The sequence below is a fragment of the Stomoxys calcitrans genome, chromosome 2 (assembly GCF_963082655.1).
Source record: "Stomoxys calcitrans chromosome 2, idStoCalc2.1, whole genome shotgun sequence".
NCBI lineage: Eukaryota > Metazoa > Arthropoda > Insecta > Diptera > Muscidae > Stomoxys > Stomoxys calcitrans.
In genome coordinates this window covers 58,111,844-58,129,493 of record NC_081553.1, presented here as the reverse complement: position 1 = coordinate 58,129,493, position 17,650 = coordinate 58,111,844, and the positions used below count along the sequence as shown (strand labels likewise).

The following is a 17,650-nucleotide window of genomic DNA, read 5'->3' as shown; positions in this document are numbered from 1 at the left end:
AATAAATTTTACACGTTTTTAGAAACGTCTTGGTATATTTTATGTCATCTAATTTTGAAACAAAATAATTGATTTCATATTTTTGTTAAATTCCTATAATTTAAATATAGTTTTTTTTCCATTTTTATTAATTTTTTTTTTTTTATTTTTTATTATTTTTATTTATATATATTTTTTTAAATTTTTATTTTTTTTTTTTAATTAAATTTTCTTAACTTTTTATTTTTTTTTTAATTAAATTTTTTTTATTTTATTTTTTTATTTTATTTTTTTATTTTATTTTTTTTTTTTTCATTTTATTTTTTTTTTTTATTTTATTTTTTTTTTCATTTAAATTTGTTTTTTTTGCATGTTTATTTTTTATTTTCTTTTTTTATGTTTATTTAATTAACTTTATTTTTTAATTCTTATTTTTCTATAATAATATACATTATAGTTTTCTTTTTTTAACTTTAATTTTTTTTATTTAATTTTTTTAAATAATCCTTTTTAAATTGTAACTTTTTCTTTAAATCCTTTTTTTATAAATTTTTTTCAATTATTTTCTTAAATTAATTTTTTTAAATTTATTTTTTCGTTTTGTTTTTTTTTTAATTTTTTCGTAATTTTCATTATTTCTTATTTTCATTTTTAGTTTAATTAAAATTTTAAAGTTCAATTCATTAATATTTTTATTTTAAACCAATGCCACCCCTATAAAAATGCACACAATAATACATGTAGTATGAAATTTCTTGAAAATCGGTTAAAATAATGGAAGGATTGTCGTTAATGCATTGAAAGATGTGATAGAAGAATAAGGTTAGAGTTGCCACTTCTTTTTAGAAATATAAACTACAAAACTTGCAAAAAAATTTATGAAAATTTGATATACAGACAAAATTGTGTGTTCCTTAAAAAGGGTTCACATACATTTAGAGAAAACTGGAATTTCATAAAAAATTTTCCTTCGTTAGACAATATTTATATCCACAATCCCAACATTCCTTTAAAAACAGTAGAAGGTTCGAACATGATGCCGTTGCGCCAAAAGGTGGCTCCCAAACGACTAAAACGTTTTTCATACTGATAATAATACCTTTTTCACAATTTTCCCTTATATTAGCGCACCAATCCACCCTTAACCTATTCTGTTTGGAGCAGAAAAAATTTAATAAACCTGCCCTTAGAAGAGGGCAACGCCTTTTTGAAGTTAAGCGAAATAAATATTTGCCATGATTAATTAGTTTGGCAACGTACATACATACGTTGCCACAACATGGCGCCTAACATATGGTCGACATGATTTTTTTTTGGAAATATGTACCTCTATTAGCCCTTACATTTTTATTAAAACCACTCAATCATTCAACACAAACACACACACTCATCTATACCAAACCTCGATAAACCTACCACCAGCAGAGAAAACAACAATCTGTGATAATTGACAAAATTCTTTTAAATTAAATCTCAGCTGCAAGTGATAGGATGCTGGTAGTAAAATAACAAAGACTTCATGGGAGAACGACAGTAGTTGAAGAAGGCAGCAAAGAGAATAAGGCACACAAATGCATCATGCAATTGTGAATGACACACTCATTAAGTTGAGAGCAATACTACAAAACAAGGCATTCACCATTGCATATTTCATTTTTATCAAGCATGGACTTTAATCATTGAATTGAAGAATGAAAGACAAGAAAAGGAAGAAGAGAACATAAACAACAATAATAAAAATGGAAAATTTAAAGCCAAGTACACTAGATATAGAAATGAGTATGTAACGCACATCCCTACAAATTTTCCATCATCACAACTTTAAGGATATTGACCTTGTCTTTGTTCACTGGCTTTGTTCTTGTTGTTGTTCTTGCTACTGCTGCAGTAGAAAACGAAGCAGAAGCAAACACAATAATAATAAAAAGGGCAACAGTTGAGGGTGAGGTGGGGTGGGGTGCCGTTGTTATTGTTTTATTGTACGAAATGTTGCAATGTTCAACATAAGGCCCTCATTGCAGCAGCACAGCCATAATGATGTTGTTGTTGCTGCTGTGTTGTAAAGAAAATGGCATGAAAAACAAACGTGAACGTTGCTGCTGGTTCGTTCGTTCCCATAGACAAATAAAGCGCAAAACATAGGAAAACACATGCGTTAGTACAGCCTTACATATACATACGTATATACTCTAATATACAATTCATACCTACATTTAGACATGTATACAACATTGTTCACTATTATATACAAACATGATTGCATATGTATTTCATATACAACCGTATATACCCAAACAAAGGAAATGAAAATCACTTACACAAGAAATGGCAGACAACGAAGAAAAAGGCAGAAGACGTCGAAGAAGAAACAGAATATCTGAACTCAACAGTCCTCAATAGCAACAACACGCAAAATGTGCGAGAAATATAAAAAACCACAACGTAAGTCTACCCCCTTCTTCCTCTCTTTATCCCCATTGCCAACAAACAGAGCAAAAGTAAATTTCCCCAAAGCAAATGTGGGTTGTTGTTGTGAATGTGACAGAAAGAAAATAAAAGACGCAGCAGGCAGCTCTGTTCAAGCAATGGCTACGCAGCAGCAGCGTCCATGTTTGCAATAAAAAAAAACCGAGAGAACATTATTTATGCGATATCTTTCTAGTGTATACAGTAAAAAGTATTATTCTGATATCTGCTACCTTTTCCTCCCCCAATAATAGCAATCTGAGTATTTACAATTACAAGGAAAAACTTTCATACATTCAACCTTACATGAAAGCAACGCTCTCCCGCTATCACTTGAAACAACAGAGCACTTTCAAATTGCGCACAGTGTTACCTACCATATGGCCGCACTGCAGGTTATAGAATCTTTCAACTGGCATATGTAGATGGCAGTGATAAAAAAAATAAAACAAAATCAAGGCAATTTCGTCCAAGCTAGCCAGTTAAGGTAATGTTTAGCAAACATATCGAAGCAAAATTGGGTTTGCTAATAATTTTTCTTGAAAATTCAACTTTCCCCGAATTCCCTACGAAAAACCAAATATTTTTTTTATTCGTCTTCATTTGGACGAAATAACAATCTTTCATTAAACCACTGTCCACTGCTTTGGGGAAGACCACAGCCAACTCTATTTAGCAGCCAGACACACCAGACCAATTTTATGCCACTCATTCTCTGCTTTAACTAAAATGTTGCAGAGAGCTCTCTCTCTCTCTGTCCAACCATAAATTTGGTTGAAATTGACTCTGTTTTTGTTCATGCAATGGCTGGTTGGGTGGGGTGTCTATAGCCTCCTCATCATCCTTTCTTTTCCATTGAAAGTTGTTTTTTTTAACTTTCAATGTCTGTTGCTGAAATGTTTACCCATACTTTGGTGGTTTTGAGCTCAGTTCTCCCTCAATGGTGGAATTGTACGAAGGCAGCATGTGAAGAGTGGAATGTCCCAAACAGTCATGTACTGGGTTTGTGGTGTTCTATACGACAAGAATACACATTGGATGAATGGCGGCGTATGTCAGGAACGCACCCAATAGAGGGAGGTTCGGTCAGGCGAATACAGTACTCTTTGTAGTTGATTTTTAATTTTGCCACCTCACTCGACTCTACAATAGATGGCGATGATGACGACGGGGATGATGATGCTGCCTTTAACGATCACAAAGAGTACATTGTTTTGCTACGGTGGGTAATGCCATGATTTTGTTAAAAGGGCCAAAGGAAGGACAACAAAAAGTATTCAGAATTCATGATATACAAAAGTATTATGAGAAAGTTGGTGAGTGAGAGTGTAGTTGCACACAATGACATTTTATTTTTCTTCTAAAAGGATAATGAAGTTGATGGTAGATATAAAACAACTTGATGATGAAAACCTTGCTGCCAGCCCCACCGAACAATGGAGAATGCCCCCATTCTAACATGAAAATATGGCAATATGTTGACTGTTTTTGGGGGGCGACCATAGGATTTTAAAGTCTTTCAGTTTGGTTGTATAAACACAGATGGGAGTGAAACACAACAACAATTTACTTAAGTAACATAAACAGCTTAAATGTAACTCAGGCATATACTACTTCAGGCAGTAATATTACTGCCAGACAGACAATGGAATTATTTGAACTTGAAAGGACTTTTAGTAAAGCGCTTAAAACAATCAGGAAAAAAGATTGGCAGAGAGGGACAGTAATACCATAAGCCATTGCGACAAAAATCGATAACAAATATTTAATGGGGCGCTCTCACTTAAGGATTATTTGCACAACAATTGATTGTGTCGCAGAAAGAAACACTTGAAAAAACTAAAAGAGAAAGAAAATAAACAAAATGATAACAAACGAACGAAAATGATAACAACAAACAAAAATCCTTAGATCTTAGAAAAAGGGTGGAACGATTTAAACACAGTTTTATTGAACAAAATCATATTCAAGCCCCCTAAGCTTGAATATGATTTTGTTCACAAAAGAAACACATAAAAAAACTAAAAGAGAAAAAAAAAACAAACTGCAGCAATATACAAAATCCTTAGATCTGAGAGAAAGGTCTGTCTAATCGGAAAACGTGCTGACCGACTGAAGGTTGCCAGTAATGACTTTTGCCGAAGATGTGAGGATGTCGAGGAAGAAGAGACTATAGAACATTTACTGTGTGTTCTCATTTCTTTGAGAACTTGTCTGATTAAGCGGATGTGAACAATCGCAAGTAGTTGGGCTTTTTAAAGCGAAAAGCGTATGGTTCAATGGTAGGAAGGTAGAAGGCATCTTCCTTCTCCTCTTTCAGTGGTATCAGAATGGAAGAAATGCGTCAAAGTGAGTCTGATGGCAGACTGCCACTATAACCTCACCTAACAAAGAGAAAGATTTAAACACAGTTTTGTTGAACAAAATCATATTCAAGCTTTCGTTCAAGTATCTGGGAGGAACGTCCCAACTCAAAATTCCTATCGGGAGAACAATTTGATCGATCAGAACAAAATTGGACCAATTAAAGGTAAAGTTGTGAAATGTCATTAGAAAATATTTTTTAAAAAATTCAAATTTAAGTTTCTCTAAATTTTTTCATGTACAGCGGTCAAAAAAAGTATTCATCATTTAATGTTTTTTTTTTAATAAGTCTACAAAAGACAATTGGAATAAAAACATATTAAACTAATGATGCAGTAGTGCTTGTGTGATATATATGTACACAATTTCATTGTTTTTAAAGAAAAAAATAGTATTTATTGGAACAAAAAGGGCCATTTTACAGCTGAACACAAAAAATTAAACAAAAAAAGTATTCATCATTGCAAAAAAACAAAAAAATAAATAACATAATTTAAAAAAATTAATACTTTGTTATTCGACCACCGCGTCTTATAACTTCTTTTAAACGGTTTGACATCGATTGGACTAATTTAGCGGTTATATTTTGGTCTATATTAGTCCATTCCTCCATTATCACCTGTTGCATTTGACTCTTGCTCGAAAAATTGCGCGTTCTCAATTTGCGTTCGAGATGTTCCCAAAGATGTTCAATTGGGTTCAAGTCGGGACTTTGAGGAGGAATTTTAATGACTTTGGGGCAGTTATACAGCATCCACATCTTGGTATTTAAAGCAGAATGTTTGGGGTCATTATCTTGATAATATTGAAAGTTATTACCAAGCCCAAGTTTTACAGCACTATCTTTTAAATTCCTCTTTAAAATGTCAATGTAATACTTATGATCCATTACTCCATTAATAATTTCAAGATTTCCCGCTCCTGAAGCCGCCATACACCCCCAAACCATTAAACCACCTCCACCATGTTTTACAGTAGCAACTGTGTTTCGTTCTTCAAGCTCTGTATTTGGTTTTCTGTACACTATGACCTTTCCATCGCACCCAAAAAGATTAAACTTGCCCTCGTCTGCAAAAATGACTGTTTTCCAAAATGATTCGGGCTGTTTTACATACATTTTTGCGAAGTTTAGCCTTTTCACTCGGTTTATTTTATTTATAAAGGGCTTCTTACGTGCAGTTCTTCCTCTGTAACTATGCCTTTTGAGTGTATTTCGAATTGTTTGTGTAGTAACTTCCTTCCCTAAATATTCCATAGTGTTTTTACGAAGAATGGTCGCATTTGTCTTCGGAGTTTTCTGAACTTGCCGCACTAGCCAACGCACATCTCCAACTGAAAGTGCTTTTGGTCGACCAGATCTTGGTTTATTGTCAACAGTTGTCGTTTCTGTCCACTTTCTGATGATGGATTGTATAGTAGATCGTGGTCTATTTAATATTTCACTGATAGTTTTTTGAGTTAAACCATTCCTGTGGTGTTTTATTATCAAAACTTTTACCTCATCAGAAACCTCGTTTTGCTTACGACCCATTTTGACAAAAACTATATTTTCAATGAAATTAAATATTTGCTGTCAAGGGCAAAGCCTCCTTTACTAAATAAAACAGAAAAGGGGGATTCCCAAATAATATTTCAATTTGACTTTGATGATAGCACATCAATGATGAATACTTTTTTTGTTCTGTTTTTGGTGTTATTATATAAAATTGCATTTTTTGCGCTAATTAAATTTATTTTTTGAATTTATTTTAAAACATATTACGAAAAATAAACTATTGCATAAAACTGCATTATTTGTTTACTTTAAATTTTCTTCAATTACCCAAAATAAGTGAATTTATTATCAATTTTGCTAATGATGAATACTTTTTTTGACCGCTGTAGAATGTTCAGTTCAAGAAAAATTTCTTAAAATATTTTTTTTTTTTTTTGAAAATTTCAAAACTTTGTCACCAGCATGACTGAATACAAGTTATTTATCGCTTGCAGTTTCATCACAAGGGATATGCTTTAATGGCTTGTTCAAGTTATTAAAAGAAAACAAGCGATAGCTTAAGATTATCGTGCTGTGCTGTTGTAGAACAGCTTAAAAATTTCTTTAACAATAAAGTGCAGCAGCAAGCTGAAACAAAAACAGGAACTATTGTGGACAAAGAAAATAATACGTAGATTGCAAGGATTTTTTCAAACAATAGAGGAAAGGCAAAAGTCGCAGCAATGCAGTGCGGGCAAACGGACGGACGCAGCATAAATCGAAAACAAAAGTTTTAAAGATACTTTCTCATCTGCAACAGCGGCTACCAACACACAATAGGCAGGCAGGAGGCTGCAGCATAAAGTCGATGGAAAACAGATGGGAAATTTTTTGTGCTTTATTGTCATTACGGAGAGAGAAAAATTAAAGCGATTTTTTTGTGTGCAGCAGTAAAAAAAAGAATTCCCTTCAAGCACATACAACAATGCGGCGATTTCTAAACGAAAGAAGAATACTTTTAGGCGTCATGCGCAGTTCTCAGTAAAATTCCAATTGTATTGAAATATCGAAGAAGAAATTTAAACAGCAGGGTGGTTGGCAGCCTGTCTGGATAGCTGATTCGTTATTAAAGTGATTGTTGGCAGTGATATCCTTCTCTGTCCTTCTGCCGCTGCTCTGCTGTGTTGCTCTAGCAGCAACAAGGATTTAACAAATTTAATGAAATTTAAAGATATGCATGTATATGAAGGAAAGAGAATTTAATACTTGGCTAAAGGAAATCACAGACCGCACTCCTCACCCACACTTACAAACACACAAATAAAATGCCTTTAAAATTGCTTATAATTAAATTGTGTGGGTTGGCTGTGGTTACTGAAGTGGCAAGGTTGTTGGGATTTCTTTCGTTTGATTGAATTTCTTTTTGGTTGGTAATTTTTCTTTTGAATTTTATTTTGCAGTTTGGCGAATGAGATTTGTAGACTATGGAAGATTTTTCAATGACTACAAGAATTATTGAAATTAAGTTAGGAAAGAAAAGGGTGAGGAAAAGAACAAATTTCCTCTATTGTTTTAAAAAGTCCTTGCAAAAGACAATTTTGAAAAATATTAAAATTAATTGTTGAATAGATATTGGCTAAAGTTCTTGTTTAAATTTAAAGGGGTTATTTTGTATGCTCTGGCGAACGAAATATTTTTGAAACCCCCCTAAAAGTAGGCAATATTTTTTAGATTTAATAAAATAGTGCATACTTTCAGGTGCCGTTGTATAAAAAGGTTTTGTTCTACAGATGTATTAAATATAAATACAAATTTTAATTGAATCTTACATAAACTAGGTTACTTTAATCAATTTAAATCCGATCATTGCTTCATTTGTCTAATGTCGATGAAATTTCATATATTTACTTTTTAGAGCATTTATACTGAAGTAAAATTTTTTTATTTTTTTTTTTTTGTTTTGGAAAATATTATTTTTTTTTTTTCAATTAAAAAAGTCCATTCATTGCCATTATAACCATGTGATTAGTTTGGCAAGGAATGGGTTAAAAATAAACCCTAAAAATATGCAATATTTTTAAATTCGTTTTAAACCGTTGCATACTAACAAAGTAACATGTATGTCTCAGACAATTTTAGTCCGTAGTGAGGATAAAATCTTAAACACAATCATGTAAGCCTGGCTGTCTACCAAATAAGTTATGGCAATGCATTGCAAGATTTTTTTTTTAGGAAAAAGACTTAAATGGCTCAGGCATTTGTTGAATTTAAGATAAGTAAAAAGGCGTTAAGTTCGGATGGGCCGAGCTTTGGATACCCACCACCTCGGGTATATATATATAAACCATCCTTCATCCGGTGAAAAATACATAATTTATGCCCCCATAGCAGCTTAATCGAAATAGGGTCCGATTTGGACCAAATTTAACATGGATATTGAGTGATCAAATAGGTACAAGTCATTGTTCAATTTTGCAGAACAAAATATTGGTCTTTTTTGGTCATATCCAAATAAAGGCCCATCTGAACCATATACGACACGAATGTCGAAAATCCTAACATAAGTCACTGTGTCAAATTTCAGCGAAATCGGATTATAAATGTGCCTTTGATGGGGCCAGATTTGAAAACGAAAGATCGGTCTATATAGCAGCTATACCCAAATCTGAACCGATCAGGGCCAGATCGCAGAAAGATCTCAAAGAGCCTAACACAACTCACCGTAGCGTGATTTCAACAGACAAACGGACGGACATGGCTAGACCGTCTTAGATTTTTACGCTGAAGAAGAATATATATACTTTATATGGTCGGAAACGGATATTTCGATGTGTTGCAAACGGATTGATAAAATGAACATACCCCCTTTCCTTCGGTGGTAGGTATAAAACTAAAGAAATCGTAAAAGACCAAAAAATAAACCAAATACAATTTTGATAAATAATTCAAAATAGGAACTAGTATCGTTTTACAGTTTACATAAAAAATATTTTTTTTGTATTCGGTTGCATAGCTAAAATTCTACCTAACCCCTAAAAGTATGCAACATTTTTAGGAATATATAAAGTATTGCATACTTTTAGGTGCTGTTTTAAAAACAATTTTCCATAACAGTTTACAGTTACAGTTTATATTTATTGAGTCTTTTTTTTTAAACATTGAAGTAGAATTAGAAACATAATAAAGAAAACTTATGACTATAATGTATTATCGCAATAACATATTAGGTAGTTTCAGCACCTGGCTTTAGCATAAAAGGTAAAATGTAATATGGATACATGAAATTAGAATTATTGACGTCCTTGCTCCCGAGACTACTACATTAAATAGAAAAATCTTAATCTAGGGTTTGAACTTAAAGCTTCAAATAATAAAATAAGCAAAAAATAATAACAATTATAATTAAAACAAAAAAAAAAACAAGGAAAAGTAGGTTAAGATGTAGCTACCCACGGTGAGTACCGGCTAGTGCCTTTTCGTAAAAAGCGATAGTACCCGATTCAGGTTCATTTATATATCCCAAGGGAGATAAATACTGAGCATTATACCAACCAATGTTCGCTTGACTATTCATAGCGTCAATCATATGAGAATTCTCATGAAGCCCTAATCTTAAATTGAATTTCTCCAAAAGATCACACACATAGGAAGAAAGCCGCTTCAACTTGGAATTCAAATAAATGAAATTATTTGAATATCTTCTGTTAATGCGCTTAAAATTCTTCCCAATGCAAAGTCTCAAAATTTTCCGCTCAAAAATCTCAAGTTCTTTCATAACAATGGGGGATATACTGAACCAAACTGGAAAACCATATAAGATAACAGGCCTAATACAAGTCTTGTACAATAAAAGTTTCGTATTTATAGGCAAAGATTTGTATCCAAGAATTTTTTGAAACGATGCGAATATTCCCTGGGCCTTATTACGGACCTTCCGCGCGTGTACGTTGAATTTAAAAAGTTTGTTAAACTCTACACCCAAATATTTAACTTTCTCTTTAAATGGAATTTCAATGCCATTTAAAAATAGCTTCAAGGATTTACTCTCAGGTACAACAAAGCGCTTGCATTTTCCCGATGCATTTCTTATGCAAATGGCTTCGCATTTTGAAGTATTTATCTTTATACCCCATTTATCATAAAAATTTTTAACCTCATGGAGGTATTGCGAGACTTGGACCAAAGCACATGCTGGCGATTCATTGTGAGAGTATAAAAGGGAATCATCCGCATACAAAATACCCGAGGAATGTTCGGAGTTGTGGGGAAAATCACTCATAAAAATGTTATATAAATGTGGAGCTAAAACCGATCCTTGCGGGACACCACAATTAACATTTGAAAATTCCGACAACTGATTTTTGAAGAGTACGCCAAATTGTCTATTCGTAAAAAAACTTTTGAAAAGCTTTATAATCGGAGGACTAAACCCTATCCTTATCATTTTAGTTAATATACCATAGTGGGAAGCATGATCAAAAGCCTTTTCAACGTCAAGAAAAACTGCAACAGTACATTTCTTTGCTCTTAAATTCAATACAATATCATTTGTGAACTTTGTCATAGCATCAACTGTGGAATGCCCTTTTTGGAAACCAAATTGTGAGTTTGGAATATATGGTAAAGTGATTCCTTTATCCATTTTAGTACGGACAATCATTTCAAAAAGTTTACCCAGATTTGACAATAAAGATATAGGTCGCAAGTTAGAAATCTCATTACTATTGGCTTTTTTCTTAATTGGAATTATCTTTGAGGTTTTCCATGAATCTGGAAAATATCCGTTGGAGATACAGTTATTAAATATGATAACTAAATATTCAAATGCTTTAGTTGAAAGTTTTCGAATAATAAAATTAGAAATAGTATCAATGCCAGACGATTTCTTATTCTTTAAATATGAGGAAATATCAAGAATTTCACCCAAAGTTGTAAGATTTTCCAACCTGTCTTGATTTTTTGCATCTGAATCAATTGAAAATGAATAGCAGTGTTGAGGAACATTTGCAATGAAGTCATTCACAAAATCTTCCCTTACAGACGAAAGATGAACAGAGTTATTATAAATATTAGAAAAATACGATTTCAAATGGGAAAGGCATTCCGACTCATTTGTTATTATCGCACCATCAATTGATAATTTATCCAAAGGTAGAGATTTTCGATGCCCAATAATCTTGAAAACGTCCCGATGTGCTCTTGGCCCCGGCTTAATTCCTCTAAGTTTATCTCTAAAAATAGAAATCTGCTCTAGTTCAACCTGCCTCTTAATAATAACACTCAATAATTGGATTTGCTTGGATAAAATGCGATACTCTGGACTGAATCTGTTACTGGACACGCGATATAGCCTCTTAAGTTCTTTTTGCCAATAATATTTAATTCTATATAAATTCTTAATTCTATCAGATATCAAGAATTTTCTGTTACCCAATTCAATTTTCTTAGAATGAAGTTCTGAGACAGAACTCACAACAGAAGCAAACTCTTCAATGTACTGATCAATTTCATTGTTACTCAAATTTCTATTTGAAGGGGGATAATTACTTAAAATACCCTGAGTTATATCGTGCTTGAAATCATCCCAATTTGTGCTTTCGTAGCTTGTAAATGTAGGAGGAGGCTGCAAAACAATTTCGAAGCTTGGAAGAATGACGTTAAGTTTGAGAGGGTAGTGATCTGAAAAACTGGGTAAACATGAGGTTGAACAAACAGGATTTGGCAGGTCAGATGTGTTAGAACAAAAGAGAAAATGATCCAAGTAAGATGAACCATTTGGAAACGTTGGATAACTTTAGGTTTATATTTATTGAAACTTTTGTATAACATTGAAGCAAAATTAGAAACGTAATAAAAACAACTTATGACTATAACGTAATACCGCAATAAAATAGTAAATAAATGCAGCACCTAGCTTTAGCAAAAAAGATTAAAAGTAATATGGAGACATGTCATTTATATAACAAATGCAGCGCATGGCTTTAGTATAAAAGGTTAAATGTAATAGGGATACATGACATTTGTTTAAAAAGTCCTTACTGCCGTGACTACTACATTAAATGTTAAATTTACTAGCATATTCTGAAAATACTCTACCCAAAATATATGCAATATTTTTAAGCACTCTAAGACATCGTTGCATACTTTAAAGATTTGTACAAAAGTAGTAGAATATATATATAAGGTAGGGTTACTCCGCCCTTCTGCAATCAAACATTCTGAGAATTGTGACATGCCAGCAAAATTTTTAATAATACAGAGGTTAATTGAAGAAAATTAGGAAGAGGATAAAATTGTAGGGTGGCAAATGTAAAGAACGCTTAAAGAAAATAAATATTGGATAAAATCAAAAAAATAGGGACTATTATTCTTTCTTGGATTTAAAATTATTTGTTTTTGTTGTGAGTTCAATTCCCACCAGTGTAACATCAAATATTAGGACTTTTTTCTACGTAAGACTGTACTTTTCTTTTTCTTTCTTCTTATTTTATCTATCATAAGAGTTATTGTCTTCTATAAAAAGATTTTTTTTGCAATAATTTCAGCCTCTTCAAAAACCTTGAATTAATTCTTAAATCTCTTTTTCTTGTTCAACACTTTTCCCGAGAAAAAAATCGAATGTTGACTCACAAGTTTGATGAATTATGACAATAGCATGCAGCACTGAGCCTTGAGGAAATCCCAGAAAAACACGCCTTTTCACTTCGAAAAGGTCGTAATCATCATAATCTATTTTCTGCTTTCAATTCTAAGAGCAAGCAGCATTTCAGTTTTTTTTCTGTTCTCACTCATTCATTTTAATGTCATCTTTAACGAAAGCAAAGCTAAACATAAGCTGAGTAGCAGAAAAATGGCAAAGGAAGAGTGGGTGGTATGTGGGTAGCTGAGAATATGGTGGCACAAACAAGAAACCTTGATTATAAGCAAACTTTATCCCAAAGTAATAGCTGCTGTTGTTGGTGTAGCTGCTGCTGCTGCTGCCGAATGAATGAAGGACAAACGAACTCAATTCACAAAAAGAGGACAAACAATATACTGAGGACGTCAACGACGACGCCTTGACAACATGGAATAAATTACAATCAACAGCTGGTTTAAGGAGTCAACGGAAATTCAAAATGGTTGGTGGGTTATAATGTGGGGGCAGCAACGGTTTATTGGGGTAGAAAAATCAATATTTATAACCTAATATTGTTAGATTTACCAAAGGAAATAAAAAAGCAAAGAAATTTCTCAGAAAAATAATAAAGAAAAGGAAAATTGAAGCTATTGTAGTAGGAAGGGCATATTTCAATGCAGTAAAGCGAAGAGAGAAAAAGTGTGAACACTAAGTCCAGGGCTGCTTAACTCCTTCAACAACTCAGTTAACTTAATATAAACTTCAAGTCCTTTAGAAAATTAGCAAACCTAATATCTAAAAACTTTGTGAGAGCAACTAAGAATTCTATTCTATTGGAATGGTGTTCAGCTTAAACCTATGGGTTTTGTTTTTACTTCTTTTTGGAGTAAAAAGCCAAAAAATATAAAACGACAACTATTCCTCAAAGAAAATTATTTAGCAAATCCTGACCCAAAAACTCGAATGACACTAATTTTAAGATATTAATAATCTAAATTTCATTCAAATACTTACTTTTCTTTACAATGTTTTCCAAACGATCGTTTGTTGTTTAATGATGTCAATGATGTACATCAATTGTGTAAAACCGTTAAATCCAAAAAATTTGAACTGCAAAGAGAAGAGAGGGAAAGATATCACATAAATATATGTGTACTAAAGTAATGAACAAAGAAACCTTTGTCTATATAAAAGTTAGACAACAACACAAAAATAAAAACCATACAATCGAACAATTTTTTATGAACAGTAAGTCGATTTATTCATTATTACAATGGCTAATTTAACCATAAATTGAAAGCTGTCTCCTCTGTGTGTGCGAGTGATGGTTAACAACAATATCAAGGTTTTTCTAAATTGTCTGTTTGATTTCAAACTCAAGAACATTTTAGTAAATGGTAATTAAATAATTCGAAAATAATACAAACAATAAAAGTATGATGAAGAAATTAAAAATAAAAGTAGAAGTAAAAAAGTGCAAAAACAAAACATTAAAAAAATTAAAAATTCATTGAAAAAAATACATTCAAATACATAAAAAATTAAAAAAACAGCAATTAAAACAAAAACAAATTAAAAAAAAATTAAATTAAAAATAATTAAGATTAAAAAAATTACATTAAAAATTAAAAAAAAAAAAATAAAAATATAAAAATTAAAAAAAAAATAAATATAAAAATTAAAAAAAAATATAAATAAAAAATATATAAAAATTTAAAATAAAAATTAAAAAAAATTTAAATTTAAATTAAAAAAAAAAACAAAAATTAAAAACAAATAAAATAAAAATAATAATAAAAACAAAAATTAAAAAAAAATATAAAAATAAAAAAACAAATTAAAAAATATAAAAAATAAAAAAAAATTAAAAAAATTAAAAAGATATACAAAATAAAAAAAAAATTTAAAAAAAAAACAAAATATTAAAAAAAATAAAAAAAAAAATACAAAATATTAATTAGGATAAAAATTATTATTAAAAAATAAATGAAAATAAATAAAAAAAAAATAAATAGAATTAAAAAATATAAAAAAAAATAAAAATTAATAAAATATAAATTTAAAAAAATAAAAATTAAAATATAAAAGAAATTAAGAAATTAAATAAATTAAAAAATAAAAGAAATTAAAAAAAAAATAAACAAAAAAAATTTAGAAGTAAAGAAAAACAAAATATTAAAAATATATAAAAAAACCAAATTAAAAAAAAATAAAAAAATTAAATAAAAAATACAACAAAAAATAATAAAAAATACAACAAAAAAAATATAACAAAAATAAAAAATAAAACAAAAAAATAATAAAAAATACAACAAAAATAATAAAACATACAACAAAAATAATAAAAAACAAAAAAAATATAAAAAAAAATAAAAAAAATAAAAAAAAAAATAAAAAAATAAAAAAAAAAATAAATAAAAAAAAAATAAATAAAAAAAAAATAAATAAAAAAAAAATAAAAAAAAAAATAAAAAAAAATAAAAAAAAATAAAAAAAATATTAAAAAATTGAATAAAATAAAAAAAAAATATTAAAAAATTGAATAAAATAAAAAAAAAATATTAAAAAATTGAATAAAATAAAAAAAAAATATGAAAAAATTGAATTAAATAAAAAATAAATAAAAAAATAATAAATAAAAAAAATTTAAAAAAAATAAAAAACAAACAATAAAAAAAATTAAAAAAAAAAAATAAATAGAAAAAAATATAAATAATAACAAAACAAAATAAAAGCGAAAAGAAATAAAACTACAAGTCACAAAGACAAAGTTAACAAATTCTTACCAATCGGTTAAGAATTGCGCTCAAGCTTATCAACTTTATTCGCGAGATCGATTTATATGGGTGCTATATCAAAACAAGAACCGATATGGCCCATTTACAATTCCATCCGAACTACACTAGTAAGAATTATTTGTAAAAAATGTCAAGCGTTTAACTTTATTCCTTCAAAAGATAGTGGGCTTTCCAGACAGACAGACATAGCTAAATCGAATCAGATAGTGATTCAGAGTAGAAACTTATTAACGGGTCTATCTTTCTACTACCTCAATAGTGGTGTAGGGTATACATAGATTGGTTGGTTATATATAGAAACGGTTAAAGTAGGCTTTTACATCTCTAAAAATTGTTTATCCCCCCCAAACTTTAATGGCTAATTTTGTTCCATGTTTGTCTGTCTGACCCAAAAACAAAAAGCGAAAGAGATAAGGCAAAATATATGACTTTTTTCGCTTGAATGAGTTGTAGTATATCATATGCCATAAATTAAATGACTGGACTCTTTCAAAATAAAAGGGTGGCTATAAATATCGAATAGTTCTAAAGTTTTAACGGAAATACTATACGAACACAGAACAATTTCATATAGACGGTGTCGACTAGTAGTATCTCCCCTTGCCCTTACCACAAAACAGATAGCCATTCACCAACCATTCATTCAACGTTATCATAAGAACAAACCCCTCCACAAAAAAAAAGAACAGAAAAATCGAATAAACCAAAATTTGGGTCAAATAATTTGTTATGTTCCAATTTTTTCGTTTCTATTTTATTTGGCTTTTTGGATTTTTCTAGTCCACCATCTCGCTTGATTCATTGTTTAGTTTATATTTCAAAATAAACAAAAATGATGGTGCGGACGCACAAAAATCCATTCATTTTTATATTTGCGAATATATGGAATCCAGCGCAAAGTATTCAATGAACAACAAACCGATTCAGATTCACATGCTGAAAATGCAGATATGTGGAAATGTTCATTATTTTTTCGTTGAGAAAATTAATATCGAAAAATATTGAGAAAAATTATGGTTCCTAAAATCGGGCCATAGCCAATGTGGGGGGGTTATTTAGTTTCGCAATTAGAAGAAAAACAAAAAAAAATCCCAGAAAAGTTGAGTCATAGACCAAAACTTATTTTTGTGTTCTCCAATATTATTAAATTTTTAAAAATTCTACAAATTCAGAAAATTACCAAATTTCAAACCCCTTAAAATTTTTCCTGCAATACCCACCCTCTTAAAAGGCTCAATGAAACATGGCGCCAGGAAATATGTTCCAATTCGTAGTGAGAAATGTGACCAAAAAATTAGGTCAAATTGCATGATGAATTTTGGTCACAACATTGATAGTCAAGCATTTTTGCTCCAAATAAATGTCAAAATTACTCCAACATTAATATAAAAAATAGCACCGAAATTTCCTTGCACAATTAAAAAACAGCTAAAAATTTTGGGGTTTTCTTGCATTCTTGTTTTGGAGTTATTCTACAAGCAAATTTTAGCCCAAATATTTTGTGAAAAAAAATATATCGCCAAATTTTTAGAAAATTAAGGACTTGACCTACGATTGTCAATTGTCCCATTTTGAAATGAGAAGAATGACCCCAAAATTGGGGTAAATTTTCTTTTTGGTCAAATGGATGATCACATCATTTGTGACCTAATGTAATGCAAAATTACCCAGGAAAATTGCAAATTTTGCCCATGAACATTCCAAAGAGGAACAGAGGCAAACATATCAATGAGAGCAGTCCTATTCAAGTTTAAGCTCAATGTAAGGCGCATCTTTTTTTATAGCCGAGTTCGAAGGGTGTGCCGCAGTGCGACACCTCTTTGGGGAAAAGTTTTTACATGGCATAGTACCTCACAAATGTTGCCAGAAATTGGAGGGGAAAACCACCGCAGAAAAATGTTTTTCTACTGGCCTTGCCAGGATTCGAACTCAGGCATTTAGCGTCATAGG

The 17,650-nt window shown here is 30.6% G+C and overlaps 1 protein-coding gene across 4 annotated transcripts in view; it reads right to left on the bottom strand.

The window, feature by feature from the left end:
• LOC106080666 (AN1-type zinc finger protein 5) overlaps positions 1 to 17,650 on the bottom strand; it is a 115,633-nt gene that overhangs the window by 71,403 nt on the left and 26,580 nt on the right. For all 4 annotated transcript variants that reach the window (XM_059362519.1, XM_059362521.1, XM_059362522.1 and 1 more), the window contains exon 2: positions 13,917 to 14,012. The gene's annotated coding sequence lies outside the window, so the exon portion shown is untranslated. The remainder of the gene's footprint in view (positions 1 to 13,916; positions 14,013 to 17,650) is intronic.